This window comes from Panthera onca, chromosome X, assembly GCF_046562875.1.
Source record: "Panthera onca isolate mPanOnc1 chromosome X, mPanOnc1 haplotype 2, whole genome shotgun sequence".
NCBI classification, from domain to species: domain Eukaryota; kingdom Metazoa; phylum Chordata; class Mammalia; order Carnivora; family Felidae; genus Panthera; species Panthera onca.
Genome location: NC_138357.1, coordinates 90,875,393 through 90,891,653, shown reverse-complemented (window position 1 = coordinate 90,891,653; position 16,261 = coordinate 90,875,393). Strand labels below are relative to the sequence as shown.

Here is a 16,261-nt window from a genome sequence, read left to right as displayed (position 1 = left end):
GGTAAATTCTGTGTTATATGGACATCTCAATAAAAATAAAAAATAAAAAATAAAGGAAAGGGGAAAACGATGTCAGAAGACCCAGAAGGACAAGAGAGCTGGAGTTTCGTTGAGCTTCCAGTAAAGGTAGGGAGAGGGGGCAGAATATGCTGCCCCAGAAGGTACCAACCACTTTGGATATGTGGAGTATTTGGACCTGAAAACAACTGGGTTCCAGCAGACTCGGGGAGAATTTTTTTACCTGTCCCTTACCTGCCTACGAGAAGTTAGATAGGGACCCTGTACCAGGAAGGGAGCCATTACCAGAGAGAACTTTTCTATCAGGAAGACGTATTGGCATGGCATGGTAAATATTCGCTGACCAGACATTCGTTCTCCACATCTTCCCATCAAATGGCTTCCTCCTCTTTGAAGTCTCAGACCCCTACACCCTTTTCCTTAGCTCTGGATAGAAGGTCAGTCTCAATTATCTGACCGCCTCTGTGTCTTAGTGGGGCTCCCAGAAGTATGTAAGTAAATTTGTGTTTCTCCTGTTCATCTGTCTTATGGCAATTTAATTAGACCAGCCAAAGAACCTAGAGGGGAAGAAGGGCAACGTTTTCTGCCCCTTCAGGATTCAATCTGAAACTTTTTTTTTTTTTTTTTGGCTTTGTAGTTGGGTATGAAAGCATGGCGATATAAAATTCATCACTCTCACCTACCTCTGTGCATTGACTGCTATCGGTAGGAGTTTGTGACTGAGCAAAGGGACACAGATCAGTTGACCACACGTCATTTATGTAATCATTGAATATCGGGCAAATAATACATTACAAGAGAATGAAGGATGCTAAATACAAATGAAGAGAAAAGAAAAGATAGTATTTTAGGCCGGGCTTCAATAGGAGAGGGAGAGACTGATAGGTCATGTTCTGGTCCCCTGAGACTCCAGCATGCAAGTGAAGGACAGTAGAATTCGTCACTCCAAAATATGCCTCTTTGGTATAAGAACTATTTTAGAGTGGTTTTCTTTGTTGTTGTTGTTGTTTGGGTTTGCGGGGTTTTGGTTTTTTGTTTTTACACACAGCAAACACAGGAGTACCTCTGGAAATAGAGAAGTTACCTTTCTGGAAGACGTGTACCTGTATAAGGGAAATCTCCATTTGTAAGGGCATCCAAAGAGATCTCTAGAACTTCTTATCACTGGAGAAGACAACAACTTAAATCTGCATAACAACCTCACTTTAACAGCGCCTTTCCTGGTAGCCTCCCAACAGACTCCCCACCCCAAACACCTTTTATCTTTTAGCTGGAGGTGGTATTTAAGGTGGTGGCTTGGGACATTTGGGGGAGTTACTCAGTCTTCCTGGGTCTCTCCCACGTATACATTTTATTAAGCTTCTGTTTGTTTTCCTCCCGTTCGTCTTTTTTATTACGGCGGGATCTCAGCTGAGAATCTAGACCCGTCCTATTTTCCTCCCCTACAAAAGGTAGGGAGCAAGTCAGAGTGGTAGAGACAGAAAGACAGAAAAGGAAGAGAGAAAAATATCACCTGTAGCAAAGTAGAATACAAGGGAAGAGACACCAAACAGACCAAAAGTGATCTCACAAAGATAAAAGACCTAATCACAAAGGAACCTGAGGTACCAGAGGATCCAAAGAGAATGTCCTAAAATGAAAACTGCCAGAAATAACAATTTATGGAAACGTAATTATGATACAAGCTTTCATCATAACTGATGACGTCCAACAAAGATTAGATAAATAAGGTCCTAGAGGATGTAAATGGGTAAATGGCTGTAATTGTCTTGAAAATGGGATGTAAATATCATTCGGCAGGGACATGTGATCTTTAGCTCCGCAGCAGGCTTCTGCCAGCCCTACTGTGTTATACAAGGTTACCTGCCTGATCCCCAAGGCAATTTGAACATTTGAGGCTAGCCTACAGGATATAAAATCTGAAATCAATTAGCTTTAAATAATAGAGAGCGTGGGATTTCTTCATTATAAAGGAACATTTTTAATTGGTTAGTATTCCTGAAATTAGCATCGTCTTACAATTATAAAGGCAAAAGAAACTGGAAGCCGTCAGTTTGATGGAAGGTGTGAATGTAGCCTTGTGGGGAAGGAGTTAATCCTATTTTCATGTCAGTTGAGCTATTTACTTTGCATGCGTGTCCCGAAGAGCTGGATTTTAACATCGATTTGGATTCCTAATTTCCACTTTAAATTGTTTTCAAAATGATTACTGTCTGACACATGAAATAATTGTGTGCAGAAGACTGTCCATCACGGGCTAGGCAATGCAATCCTGAGACAAAAGCAAAAGCAAAAGCTCCCTGAATAAATCTGCGAATTGTTTAAAGACGATGAGGGTGGTGCGACCGACGCACGAGTCATCAAGTCTGTATTTCTCAGAAACTAAATAGCTAAGTGTCCAAAATTTACAGCTGCATTTTCTAGAGATGCTGTCGGGAAAGACATGAAAATCCAGTAATATTCAATGAGGATCAACATTCTATAAAGAGATCAGCATCACTAATGTAAGTTTTAAATGTTTAGGTTCCATTTGATGAGAAAGGCTCAGACTCAAATTGTACTAAAGTACTAAAGAAGAAGGTATCTGTGACCACTAAGGATCAATGCATACAATTACAAGTGGGTAGACAATACAAATTTCTGTGCATTTAGATTTTTTTAAATGTTTTTATTTACTTTTGAGACAGAGAGAGACAGAGCATGAGCAGGGGAGGGGCAGAGAGGGGAAGACACAGAATCTGAAGCGGGCTCCAGGCTCTGAGCTGTCAGCACTGAGCCCGACGCGAGGCTCGAACTCACGGAGAGAGAGATCATGACCTGAGCTGAAGTCGGACGCTCAACCGACTGAGCCACCCAGGCGCCCCCAAATTTCTGTACATTTAACGTGGTGTTGTTGATCCTTCCTGAAAAAGCTGTTAAGTCAGTGATTTCTTTTATGAATATAGAGTCCTAGAATAAGGAAATAAACCATAGGAGAGTTTCTATCGCATATAGAGGATGGCTCCCCTATTCGTGACAATTGTATAGTTCTAGAAATTTATCACGCAAAGGGGAGCAGAACGTGACATCCCAAAATACTCTTCTTTGGCATAAGAGTTACCTCGAACTGATTCTTTTTAAGAAACAGCTGACCTAGGAGAAGCTCTGAAATCCAAGTAAAAGTGACCGTTTTGGTTTTTGTTTCTAAGGTGTTTTTTTGTTTTTTTTTTTTAAATAAAAGTTTGTTTATTTTGAGAGAGACAGAAACAGAGCAAAGTAGGGGAGGGGCAGAGAGAGGGGGAAAGAGAGAATCCCACGCAGGGTCTGTGCTATCAGCACAGAGCCCGATGCAGGGCTTGAACCCAGAAAACCGTGAGATCAGGACCTGAGTCGAAACCAAGAATGAGATGCTGAACCATCTGAGCCACTCAGGTGCCCCTAAGGTTTTTATTTATTTATTTTGAGAGAGAGAGGGGGGGGGTGGGCAGAGAGAGAGGGAGTGAGACAGAATCCCAAGCAGCCTCTGCACCATCAGCCCGGAGCCCGACGCAAGATTCAAACCCACAGACAGAGAGATCATGACCTGAACCTAAATCGAGAGTGGGACACTCACAGACGAAGCCACCCCGGCGCCTCAAAAGTCACCCTTTTGTACGAGCCATTTACATGTATAAGGGAAATCTCCATTTCCAAGGGTGTCTCCCTCACTGTACCAAGAAGAGGAGGGATGACCAAATACCTCTAGAAACTCTTATCAATGGAGAAGGCAGTGACTTAAATCTGCATAACAACCCTACCCTTGTTTACTATGCTTTTCCTAGTCCCCCACCCCCCCCATAAGTGGCTCCCCCACTCCCAATAACCTCTTTTGTCTTTAGCTGGAGATAGTATTTAAGGTGATGGCTTTGGCCATTTGTGGGAGTTCCTCAAGTTTTCTTGGGTCTCTCCCATGTATACAGGAGGTATACAGGTTATTAAACTTCTGCTTGTATTTCTCTTGTTAATCTGTCTTTCATCATAGGGGCATCTTAGCCAAGCACCTACAAGGGTAAAGGGAAAATGATTTTTCCTCCCCTACACAGGCTAATTCACAAAAAATTCTAATAAATTGAAAACACATAAATTATACAAGTTCCAGTCATTAATCACAAAGCAATACAACTAGAAATATTATGTAACTATAAACAAAAATTCTCACTAATAATTATTGTATTGTAATTAAAAGTAAACTTGAAAATACAAAACATGAGTATAGAATTAAAGATGTACAAACCTGTAAAATTTTGGTAAAGCGATAATCTTGGGTGAATTACTGGATTTAGATTACTACCTAAGAGAATTTAGAGTTAAAGAGGGCTTACTCGGTTCATTGTTCTAACTCAGCTATCCTCAGGCTTGGCTCTGCTGAAGGAAAGAAGGAAGGAAGGAAGGAAGGAAGGAAGGAAGGAAGGAAGGAAGAGGAAGAGAGGAAGAGAAAGAGAGAAAGAAAAGAGAAAGAAAGGGAAAGAAGGAGGGAGGGAGGGAGGAAGAATGAAAGAATGAAAGAGACAAAGAAAGGAGAAAAAAGGAAGAAGAAAAGGAAGAAAACAAAGCCCAGGCCCAATGAATCAGGATCACGTGGGGTGTTGGGTGGGGGGGAGCACTTGGGTGGCTCAGTCAGGCGTCCGACTTCAGTTCAGGTCATGATCCCCTAGTTCATGAGTTCGAGCCTGACTTCAGGCTCTGCACTGACAGCTCAGAGCCTGGGGCCTGCTTCACATTCTGTCTCCTTCTCTCTCTGTCCCTCCCTCTCCCCAGCTTGTGCTCTTTCTCTCTGTCTCTCAAAAATAAATAAAAACGCTTAAAAAAACTTAAAAGGGGTTCCTGGGTGGCTCAGTCTGTTAAATGTCCTACTTCAGCTCAGGTCATGATCTCCCAGTTCGTGAGTTCCAGCCCTGCCTTGGGCTCTGCGCTGACAGCTCGGGGCCTAAAGCCTGCTTCAGATTCTGTGTCTCCCTCTCTCTCTGCCCCTCCCCCCCCTCCCCAAATGCATAAGCATTAAAAAGAAAAAAAAAATTTTTTAAAAGAATCATGGGGGCAGGTAATGATGAGAACAAAGGCAAAAGAAAGGTAGATAAAATTAAATTTCTTTACAATTTGCAGCCTGCGGACAAATACGGGCAGAGCAACATTCCTCAAGGAACTCACCGAGGCCTTGATGTTAATGCTTTGCTAGAGGCAAAAAGCAACCTTAACTTAACAATAGCCAGACCTCCAGGATGCGGTTAAGTCTTCTATACGTATGAAAAGCCTTTGGGAAACTTCCTTTATCTCTGCCCCTCCCCACTTAAAAAAGTATATAATCAATTGTTCCTCCCTATCCCAGTGCAGATCTTCCGGACTAAGGGTCCTGTCCCGGGGCTTTCATAAAAACACCTTTTTGCACATAAAATGTCTCAAGAAGTCTTTCCTGCCGGCTCACTCGCCACCCACATCACATCAGGTAAGAGGGGCGTTCGTATTTTTTCTTAAAGCTCTCCCAAGTAATTCTGAAATGTAGCCAAGAGTTTTGACTCAGTGAGCAATAAGTTGAGCAAAAATTTCTGAAAGTGGAAAAATCTGTCATAAGGAAAACAAGTAGAAAGCAAAAAGGATAAAAGCATAAATAGGAGAATTTGAAAGGAGAAAAACAAACGTAATAAACAAATCCAAGACTTTCTTTAATACACAGGTAAGAGTCTAGCAAAGATAATCAAGAAAGTATGAAGTCAGAAGTGAGTTACCGCAGGACACAGAAATGTAATAAATTGCAAGACATAAATAATCTTCACATAATAAATCATGCAAGCTTTGACGAAAACAAATTTTAAAACCACAATTAAATAAGTGATTTTTGTAATAACTGTGAATTATCAAACTACAATGAATAAACTAATAAATGAGTAAGCAGTGGAAAAAATTACCCAAGAACTGTCTCTAAAAAGGCTCTGATGGGGATGATTTACTACCGGGTTCTTTCAAACTTTCACAGACGAGAAAACTGCCACATTATGGAACTTGCTCCGATACCAGAAAAAGATGGAAAGCCACGAAGTGAATTCTAATGCCTGATAGACATAACATTAAAAAGTAAACTATGGAGCCCTAGTCCTCCTCCCCCGCCCCCGGAGAATCCCCTGCAGAGCCTTTTAAATTCCTGATGCTTGGGCCACATCCACACCAACACACGTATGAAATCAGAACCTTAGAGTGGACCCAAGCATCACTGATTTTTAAAGCTCCCCGGGGTGACTGGAGTGTGCAAGCCAAGGTTGAGAACCGCCTCAGACAATTTCACGATTTGAGATTTAAAATACAAGCCAACAATTCAATAGCCTGTAACCATCATATGCCCACCTGCACAAAAGGCAGCATTCTCCTCACAGATGCAAAGACGTTGACAAATACGTAATGATCTCATGCTGTTTCCAACCATATACATTTGTATTTATTTATTTTTTTAATGTTTATTTTTAAGAGAGACAGAGAGAGAGCGTGAGCAGGGGAGGGGCAGAGAGAGAGGGAGACACAGAATCCGAAGCAGGCTCGGATCCGAGCTGTTAGCACAGAGCCCGACACGGGGCTCGAACCCACTGTTGCGAGATCATGACCGGAGCCAAAATCAAGACGCTTGACGGACTGAGCCACCCAGGCGCCCCATAACTATTGTCTTTATTGCCATTACTGTCAAAGAGACAATGCTTTGAAGAAAGAAGACTGCCCTCTGATGAATCCTGCTATCTTTATCCAGCTAGAAATTAGTCAAAATGGGGGCAGGTCCGGGTGCTATTATTATTTCAATTATTACTCTTACTGCTTACAATTTATAACCGACCGAGTCACCCAGGCCCCCCCTTTACCACATACACCTTAAAATCCAAGAGTAATTCCTTAATAAGATTGAAAAGCATCTGCTCTAAAACAACAGCCTAAATATCCAGCACTATAGTTAAGTAAACCATGCATCTACTACAAGCAGGAACAGAACAAAATTGCCCCTCCTGGCAATGTTATTGAATACTGTTTCGAGGAGTTCTGGGCAACGTTAAGAAGGTATGAAATAAAAATATTCACAAGAAAGAGACAAAAAAGTATTACAGGCTGATACAATAATGGCATAAGCAAAAGCTGAGAAACTATAAAGAAAGGATTTCAGTATAACCACAACTGAATCAAAACTATTCTCACGTACTAGCAATAACCAGCTGAAAATATAGTGGGAGGGAATAGTTATGTTCACAATAGAATAAAAAATAACCAAACACTTAAAAATAGTTGTCATGAAAACTCTGGGACCCAGATGAAACTCTAAAAACACTTGCTAGAAAATACAGGCGAACTTGACTAACAGGTGGGGCACATTCTGGGTAAGCAGACTGAAATAACATAGTTCAAGTTCACTGGTGCTTTGGAAGAATTTGAAAAAAAAATAATTCTACGTCCACCTGATGAAATAAACAAGTCTGCCTATTAAAGAAAATAATAAAAATTAAAGGTAATGTAGGGGACCTAACCCTCCCAGATTTTATACATTACTATAATACAATGCTTCAATTATCAAAATAGTGTACCACCACAGTGGTAAGAAACAGAATGATAGGTGAAAAACAAAAAATGGTCTGGAAATACACTCTATTACATGTAGAAATTTAAAACGTGAAGAGACAGTCACATATCCGTAAGTGAAAAAAGTACTAACTTGGAATAGCGTTAAGGTACATCCCAACCTGAAACAAATGATAACCCAAAATATATACCAGACGGGTTATCAGCTTGAATATAACAAATCAACACCCTTTACCCATCCCCCAAATATATGTGTGTGTGTCAAAGCCTTGAAAGGGAGGATGACCGTTCTAGGCTTAGGAGAAAAAAGAAAATTATGAAAGAAAAAAACCAGAACTTGACCATAAAAACACAAGTGATCACTTCAACGGACTAAAATGTAAATTAAAAAACATACTAAGCAAAAAACTCGAATAGGAGTTTAATTTATAAAGATATGTTTTAATTAACTTTTAAAAGACCCTTTAAGAAGAAATGAAAAGAGAGCTTCAAGTTTACCAGAGGGTCACTACATAAAAGAAAAATGTTTCTGCTAAGAAATCGTCAGCCAAGAGCGGATTAAAAATCACAGGCAGTGGTTTTCTTTCTCCTATTAAATGGACCTGGTGGGATTTTTCATCACAGATGGTATTTTAAACTACTACTATGCTTCTAGGACAATGGGGTGCTATGAGGAGCCATGTTTAAATTCCTATACTTCTCAGGAACTCCATTTCTGGGCATGTAGCCCAAAGAAACAAACCAAAATATGGAGAAACATATGTGCAGAGATGTTCTTTGCAGCGGGTTGTTTTTTTTTTTTTTAATAGAAAAAAAAAAAACTAGCCCGAGGGAACGTAAAAAATTAACAGAAAGGGAAGGGTTCGGTAAATTATGGCACATCTATGTACTCTGTGGAATATTACGAAGGCACTAGTATGAAGTTTTCAAAAATTATACAGCAGGAAGGAAAATACCTCAGATACGCAGAAACGTTGAGCGGAAAAAAACCACAGAACTGAAAATGGTAACATACCATAATTACGACTATGCTTTTTTAAAGCACGTATACTTAAACATGTTTTAAAAACTAGGTTTTTCCGAAAAGAACGGCGGGGGTGGGGGAGGGGAGACAAACAGCAAGCCATGGTGGTAGTTCCTGCGGAACCCTAGCTGGGCAGCAAGGCGGAAGAGTCAACTGGGGACGGGGGACAACTTACACAAGGCGGTGCTGGAAGACCGGCGGCTTGTTGGGGGAGGGGTGATGAGTACTTCCGGGGGCCAAGGCGAGTGGGGGGGCCTCGTGGGGGGGGGTGAGTACTTCCGGGGGCCAAGGCTAGTGGGTGGGGGGAGCCTTGTCAGGGGGGCGAGTGCTTCCGGTGGCCGAGGCTACTGGATGCGGAGAGCCTTCGCGTCCGCTCCGGTGCTGGGTTCGAACCTAGCCACACCTTTGGCGGCCTGGACCTCTGGGCCCCGGGCCCGGCTCAGACACACCTCTGTGTGGTCCCTGGAGCCCCTCGCGGTCTTTTCGAGGGTTTTGACATCTCGCGCTCCAAACCTAAAAGAAGAGCTCTACGACCCGGAAGCGCTTCTACACCCACGCCCGGAAGTAGCGAAAAAGAAAGTGCGCAGTAATCTCGGAAGTGCGCCACGCGGCTCCAACGCCACGCCGGAGCTTTGCAAAACCTGCGGTTGTCGCCATTTTGCCACGGCGCCTTGGAATCCAAAGCCATCGCGGAACTTGGTCCTCCCTGAACACGGAAAACTGTGACGGGTTGCTGAAACAATCGGGCAAGGCCCCAAAGAGGCCAGAGCGGCACTCAGGTAGGGCCCCCCCGGTACATGCAGAGGCCCCTGGGGGCCCGCTGACGTGTCCCCTCCAGCCGGCCACCTCATAACGACGCCTCACGTTCCGGAGAGGCCAGCGCCCCGCAAGTGCCTGAGAACACAGAAAAAGGACTTGCGGCGCCTTTGAGTTGCGGTCTTCCCCGGAGCGCGTCCTGCCAGGGAAATTGCTCCCCACCGTGCCGCCATTGCCGGTGTGGGTGCAGCCTTTAAAGACTGATTGCAGGGAGCGTTCGGGGCTCCTTTGGTTGGCGGAATCCCCTTAGCCCCAACCCATCGGCACGCTGTTAAACCCCTTCTGGGAGAAATGGCTTCTCTAGAGGATGCCCACCGCCTTGGGGGTAAGACCCCTATCCAGAGCTCCTCAGACTCTGAACCTGCAGCCAGAGCTGAGGGACAACACAGGGAGGCCGCGGAATCAAACAAGGTCAAGGGAAAGAGTGCTACGTTGCACGACCCGACCTCTTCTTCCAATTACATGAAGGCTCTCCAGGGCATCCTGGGAAAGTTCATACCAAAAGGACAGCCCTCCCGGGGTGCAAAACCGAGCACAAGCGAGCATCCCGACCCCGGGGGAGAAACCGCCAGGGTTGTCACCTTCTCTGCTCCTGGGGAAATGCAAGCGTTGGCCCCCGCGGTTAGAGAGAAGGAGAAGATGCTGATAGAGGTCAGCAGTTCGGGTGACAGGAAAGTGATCATCAGTCCTCCGGAGAAACCCAGCAAGAAGTCCCCGGACAACCAGATGGTGGTCGTTTTCGAAAAGGGCTCCCCAGGCCTCCAGTATCTAGACCGACGTAACTCTTATCCAGAATCCCAGCAGTACAAAGAAAGGGATACGGTGACCAAGCGCCCCTCTCCGGCCAGTCACTTGTCTGTGGATGAGCTGGCTGCAATGGGACTCTCTCAGAGGCCAGTCTCCCTGGGTGTCGCCAGAGTCCTGCAGCCTTCCTCCTTCGCCGCTAACCCGGTCATGTACCGGCCTCCCGTGTACATGGGTCCTCCGCTCGACTACGCCGGCTACCGCAGCAACATCCTCCAGGCTTCCCACTACGCCTCCATGGGCAACGGCAGCAACGTCCCCCAGGCCGTGAAGAACTGGGGAGGCTTCGGCGGTTACGCCCCCACGTCAGAAGTGCACTTGCCGAGCTGGCCCCGAGACTGGAAGCCGTCGGGAGAAGATCCCGCCCTGAATTTTCACTTGGTTCGTTTCCCCAGAAGCTCAGCGGCGAGCCAGGAGAGGATGACCGTCCAGGCGGGGATACCATCACATTCTTGTGCAGGCTGTGCAGCTGGTTCCCCCCCAGGGAGCCACTGGAAGGGAAGCCTGGGTTTCATCGACACCCACTGTCACTTGGACTTGCTCTTCTCCAAGATGTCTTTCCAAGGGTCCTTTAAGAAGTTCACGGAAACGTATAGCCAGTCCTTCCCTAAGGAATTTCAGGGCTGCATCTCTGATTTCTGCGATCCTCGCACACTGAAGGATGGCATGTGGGAAGATCTTCTGAAGGAGGATCTGGTCTGGGGGGCCTTTGGCTGTCACCCCCATTTCGCACGTTACTACAACGAGACTCAGGAGAGAAACATCCTGCAGGCCTTACGACACCCCAGGGCCGTGGCGCTTGGAGAAGTGGGTTTGGATTACTCGTACAAGTGCACCACCCCTGTCCAGCAGCAGCAGAAGGTATTTGAGAGGCAGCTGCAGCTGGCCGTGTCCCTGAACAAGCCCTTGGTGATCCACTGCCGGGAGGCTGACCAAGACCTGCTGGCCATCATGAAACGATACGTGCCTCCTGACTACAAGATCCATAGGCACTGCTTCACTGGCAGTTACCTGCTCGTCGAGCCCCTCTTGAAGTACTTCCCTAACATGTCTGTGGGTTTCACAGCCGTCCTGACTTACTCTTCGGCCTGGGAGACCCGGGATGCCCTGACGCACATCCCACTGGACAGAATCGTCGTGGAAACGGATGCTCCCTATTTCCTGCCTCGGGGGGTTCCCAAAAGCCTTTGCCAGTATGCCCACCCGGGCCTGGCCCTGTACACGGTTCGAGAGATCGCCAGAATCAAAGGTCAGCCGCTCACCCAAATCTTGGCCGCCTTGCGTGAGAACACCAACTACATCTACAATATTTAAGCAAGGAGGGAGCGGTCAGGCGTCTTCCAGAAAAGGGAGACCAGTGGCCTGACAGCACAGACTCGATGTGAACTCTGCCTGCGTCTCGAGGTCAAGACGTGTTCCAGAAGCCCACTAGGACAGCAAAAAAAAGACCGCGGCGGGCTGTTTTCTTCAAAACCTCTTCATAAGACTTCTCCTTGTGACTGGTAGGATGGGGTGCAGAATGGCAGGATGGGTAGGGGGAACCACCCTCGATGTGGTTTACCAGGGTTTTTCCTCCTGGCCAAATTGTGCCAGGACGGACAGTAAGAAAAGAAAGCGTTCCATAGGGTACAAGTTGGCTAAATCCAGCTGCCTGTTCTCTGCATCCTGGGGCTTTGAGTGGTTGCTGCATAAAGTCACCCTCCTACCTGTCTTTAAAAAACACAGAACAAACAAAAAAGGAATGTGGGAGTTTCAAAGGGAGCCCGGTGATTTGTTCTGTGGGTTCCCAAAATGTAGTTGTTGTTCTAGGAATTCTCTAACCTGTACGGTTTGTCGTTAAATTCATCACTCAGTGACTGCGACTTGCAGTCTCTTGTTTCTAAAGATAAGCCAATACTAGCATTTCATCTCAAAGGCCATGGATTTAGGTAAAAATTAGCCCATGAATAGGCAGAACGGGCTGGGGGGCGGGGGGGGGGGGCGGCGGGCTCTCCGTGGAGGCACTTCGAGCAACGGGAGCCAGGTCAGTTGAATCTTGGAACAGCGCCGAGATGAGTTTTGCATCTGAACTGAACTCGCAAAGCTTGTGTGATTCCAAATCTCTTCACGGAACCAGTATATTAATAGCAACTGCTATTCAGATTGCTCTGACTGTTAACAAGGCCCAACTGTATACCACTTAGAAATACTGTTCTCCTGGAGGACAGAAACAGAGGAGCTTTAGCTTCCCGCTTGGCAAACAGCCGTCCTCCCGGAGAAATTTGCAGGAACTCCCATTTTAGGAAAATATTGGAGTTCTGAAACTTAGTTCTGCCAGCCAAAACATACACCTAAATCCAAGAGTCCCATTATCGGATGAGAAGGGCCATTTTACTTTATTTTTTTTAATGTTTGTTTATTTTTGAGTGCGAGCAAGTTGGGGAGGGGCAGAGGGAGAGGGAGAGAGAGTGAGTCCCAAACGGTCCCAAGTCAGTGCAGAGCCCGACGTGGGGCTTCCAACTCCACATCCCGTGATACCGTGACCTGAGCTGGAATCAAGAGTCGGATGTTTAACAGACGGAGCCACCCAGGCACCCCAAGGAGTGCCATCCGTTTTAAAGAAGGAAAATTTCTTTTATTCTCACAAACCGACTTGATGAAAACGGGCCCAGCGTTCGCTAGACTTCTCTGGGTTCCTGTGTGTCCTTTTATCTGGATCCAGAAAAATCCGCTGGCTCCCCCTCTGGTTCTCGGCTCAAAAGTCTCCTCCACAGGGAAGCCCTCCCTGACCACCAAATACATAATGCTCCCCTCACCTGGGAGGAAAAAACTCCCTGGCTTACTGTTTGACTTTCATCATACCACTTGGCACAGGCTGGATTGTGTTGTTAGTCTGCCTGTGCGATCATTGGTTCTCCTCCCCACTAGGTTTAGAAGCTTGCCATTCTTCATCACGCCCGATGAACATACACCTTGTACATACACCCTTTGTTAGAACAGTATCTGGAACAGTGCAGGCCCTCAGCAAAGATTTAACATGGGAGTTACTGTCTCCCTGGATGGGATAAGTGACGTCACTGACACCTGGGAGTTAAGTGACAGTATTTTGTGCAGGAGGGGGGGGGGCGGGGGACAGATAGTAGGGAGAGCACAGAGAAATAAACCACCATCTCTAGCATGCCCTTTAAAAGGCGAGGCAAAAGAATTGACGGGCGGCGATACTCTGTTTCCACGTCCTCCGGAGTAAGAGACTATTAAATAGAGAGGGTCGAACCCTGCCAGGACCCTGATAGTTCGTGTTTCTGTAAATAACCCTGAATGTATCATAGATTTTTCTTTTCCCTCTTTGCTGCGGATCCAGTTTTTTTTTTTTGATTAGAAGGAAGCGGAAGTGTAAGAAAGCTGTTAAGAGCTTTACTTTTCTTTAGGAGAACAAAAGAAGTCCAGTGTCAAAGGTGCAAGTTGATTATCTTTTCAAGACCGAAAAGCCTTCCAACACGAAGCCAGTGTTTTGAGGCAAGGCTTTTTTTGTTCCCCCATTTAATGCACACTGTAAAGAGACACGGCACAGAGTGTGTCCCTCAACCCACAGGAGCCCTGAGCTTTTTATAAAGGGTTGCAGAAAAGAAGGTTCCATGGACACACATCTTGGGGGAAATACTGAGTTACAACAAAGTTCCGCACTTTTACTTTGGGGATCTCACATGTCCTTTGATATGCTGATGTGAGCCACACGTCCCCAAGAGGGTGTTTCTCAAGGTTACCTCTAGATTAGTTTGATTCATTCGAGATAACAGTTCAGCAAGCTCAAGTTCTTTGGGACCGCAAGCGTGGGAAACACCTCAGTCACACTCTTCGCTGTTGCGGTCCCCTTACCACATCGTGTACTTCTCTGTGCTCCTCACACCCTTTTTCATTGCCCTTTCTAGCTGCCTAAGATCCATGGAGAACAAAACACAAAATGTCATTGATCCGGTCCTAGCAAGGTGACATTACCAAGTGGGCATTTCAAAAATGGGTGTGAATGAACAATTGCATTTGTAAGTACACGTTGCACAAAAGAGAGAGAAAATATATATACACACAACAATTAATTTTCCTCTCCAAAAAAGAAGTATCTCCTTTTTATACGGAGAAAATACTTTTCTTATCTGTTCCTCTCCCTCTGCATTTTTATGGCAAATGCATAGACTATGCTCTGCAGTGTTTCTAACACGCGGGAGAGCGCCTTGCCATAGTTCAGCTTTATTTCTTCAGGAATGGGAGTGGACAGTGTGGTTTTTTTCTGAGTGCAGTACATCCAAAGTGGCCTAAATAAAAAAATCACAATCTTCCTTTACTTATTGCATAAATGTGGTAAAGAACACCTCATCTATTCATGCTACTGGGTAAAAATAAGACGAAACCTTGTGATCCAGATGTACAAAATTTTGGAGCACTCTGTAAATAGCTTTCTGGTGATCGATATTCCATTGAGCCTCAAAGAATGATTGGAATTCATACGTTTGCATGGCACTTCAAAATTGGTGTCTCCTCGCACATTCTAGAGGCTTCAGAGAGCCACGGGAGCAACCGGTGATCTAGAAATTCAATTTGCCGTTAGCGGTCCCTGGGCCATCGGTCAGCTCAGTCACAGGGCCTCTCGGGCCCATTAACGGGCTCCCTGAACCTTGGCACGTGTCTTAATGCATGTCAATATCTTGTTTCTGTTCAATTTTAGAAAGGCCCTCCTTCCACCTTTAAAGCTCAGAAGGAACAAACTGCCCACTTGGTCTTGGGAGACGGGGGTGGGGAGGGTCTGTTTTTCCAGTTGGTCTGTATTCGTATCTGACTTCCAAATTAGTACCCGATGATAGAACTTTTGAAACCACTACGGAGCATGAAGTGGGGTAAAATAGTTAGAGACGGTCACTTAAACACGCGGAGTGTTCTCCGCTTTTCTCTGATATTACCATTCTTATTGGCCAATTGCTTGAGTCAGTTTTGCTAATTAACATCTACCAGGGTATTCACTTCACCTCCTAATTGGCATAAGCTAGACCTTTCACTCGCTCCAAATTTGTGATTGAAATACATTATTTGGTGTATCTTCGTTTGCTATCCCGAGCAAACAAGCTAGAAGTTTGTTGATTCTGTTGTTTGTTTTAAAGAATCAGCTCTTAGAGTTTTTATTCGTATCTATTCTGTGTACTGATTTATAAAATCCTGCTTTTGAAGCTTATGAAGTTTTTGCCTTCAGCTCTCAGATGATCTGTTTTATTTTGCTTTTCTTAATGCCTTAAGGTAAATGCTCAGTTTAGTTTTAATTTGGGGGAGGGGAGGGAAAGGACAAGGTATTTGATAGCATAAATTTGCCTGTAATGGTAACTCTGCATTATATCTGTAGGAGTTTCTATTTTCATGAAGTTTACTTTCCTACTCTAAAAATTAATACATATTACAAAAACATGAACAGAAAGAAGTACATGGTATTTCTACTACCTAGAACCTACTGTTTTGTTACGGTTTTCCCTTTAAGGTAATTGTGATCAACAGGGCTATGTAAAATTATTTTATTTTATTTTATTTTATTTTATTTTATTTTATTTTATTTTTTTATAACCTAGATAGAAACACAAAGTATGCATGTTTTTTAAGCAAAGCTAAAGAACAAACGAGTACAGGTCCTAGAGAAAGAGGATATAAAGCTTTTTTTTTCTTTTCCTTTTGACTGACTTTATTTTACTGTATTATTATTTTTAATTTTTAAAGAATTTTCAGTTGAAGTATTAACTCCAAAAGTTAACGGTCTGCGTAAAGTCGCAAAAATAGAGAAATGCATGTATAGCCCTATCTTGTATTGGGATTCATTTCATTATTGTTATTATTTTATCTTCCAATAAACACTTAAAATGGTTACATAAAGCTTCGAACTTTATATTTTATAATTATATGGTTTTTTTCCATTGCTCATCACAAATCCTTTTATTTCATGACTTCCCAATGGTTAAACTGTTTAATTTGTTTTACAGTTGGCTAGAGTGCATCTTCCAGCAACTTCCTCAGGAAAAGTATGGG

The 16,261-nt window shown here is 44.5% G+C and overlaps 1 protein-coding gene and 1 pseudogene across 2 annotated transcripts in view; one reads left to right on the top strand and one right to left on the bottom strand.

Annotated features, from left to right (window-relative positions):
• The window catches only part of EFHC2 (EF-hand domain containing 2), a 202,288-nt gene that overhangs the window by 134,448 nt on the left and 51,579 nt on the right, over window positions 1-16,261 (bottom strand). The gene's annotated exons all lie outside the window — the stretch shown is intronic.
• On the top strand, window positions 9,216-16,255 carry LOC145714498 (3'-5' RNA nuclease TATDN2 pseudogene; annotated as a pseudogene).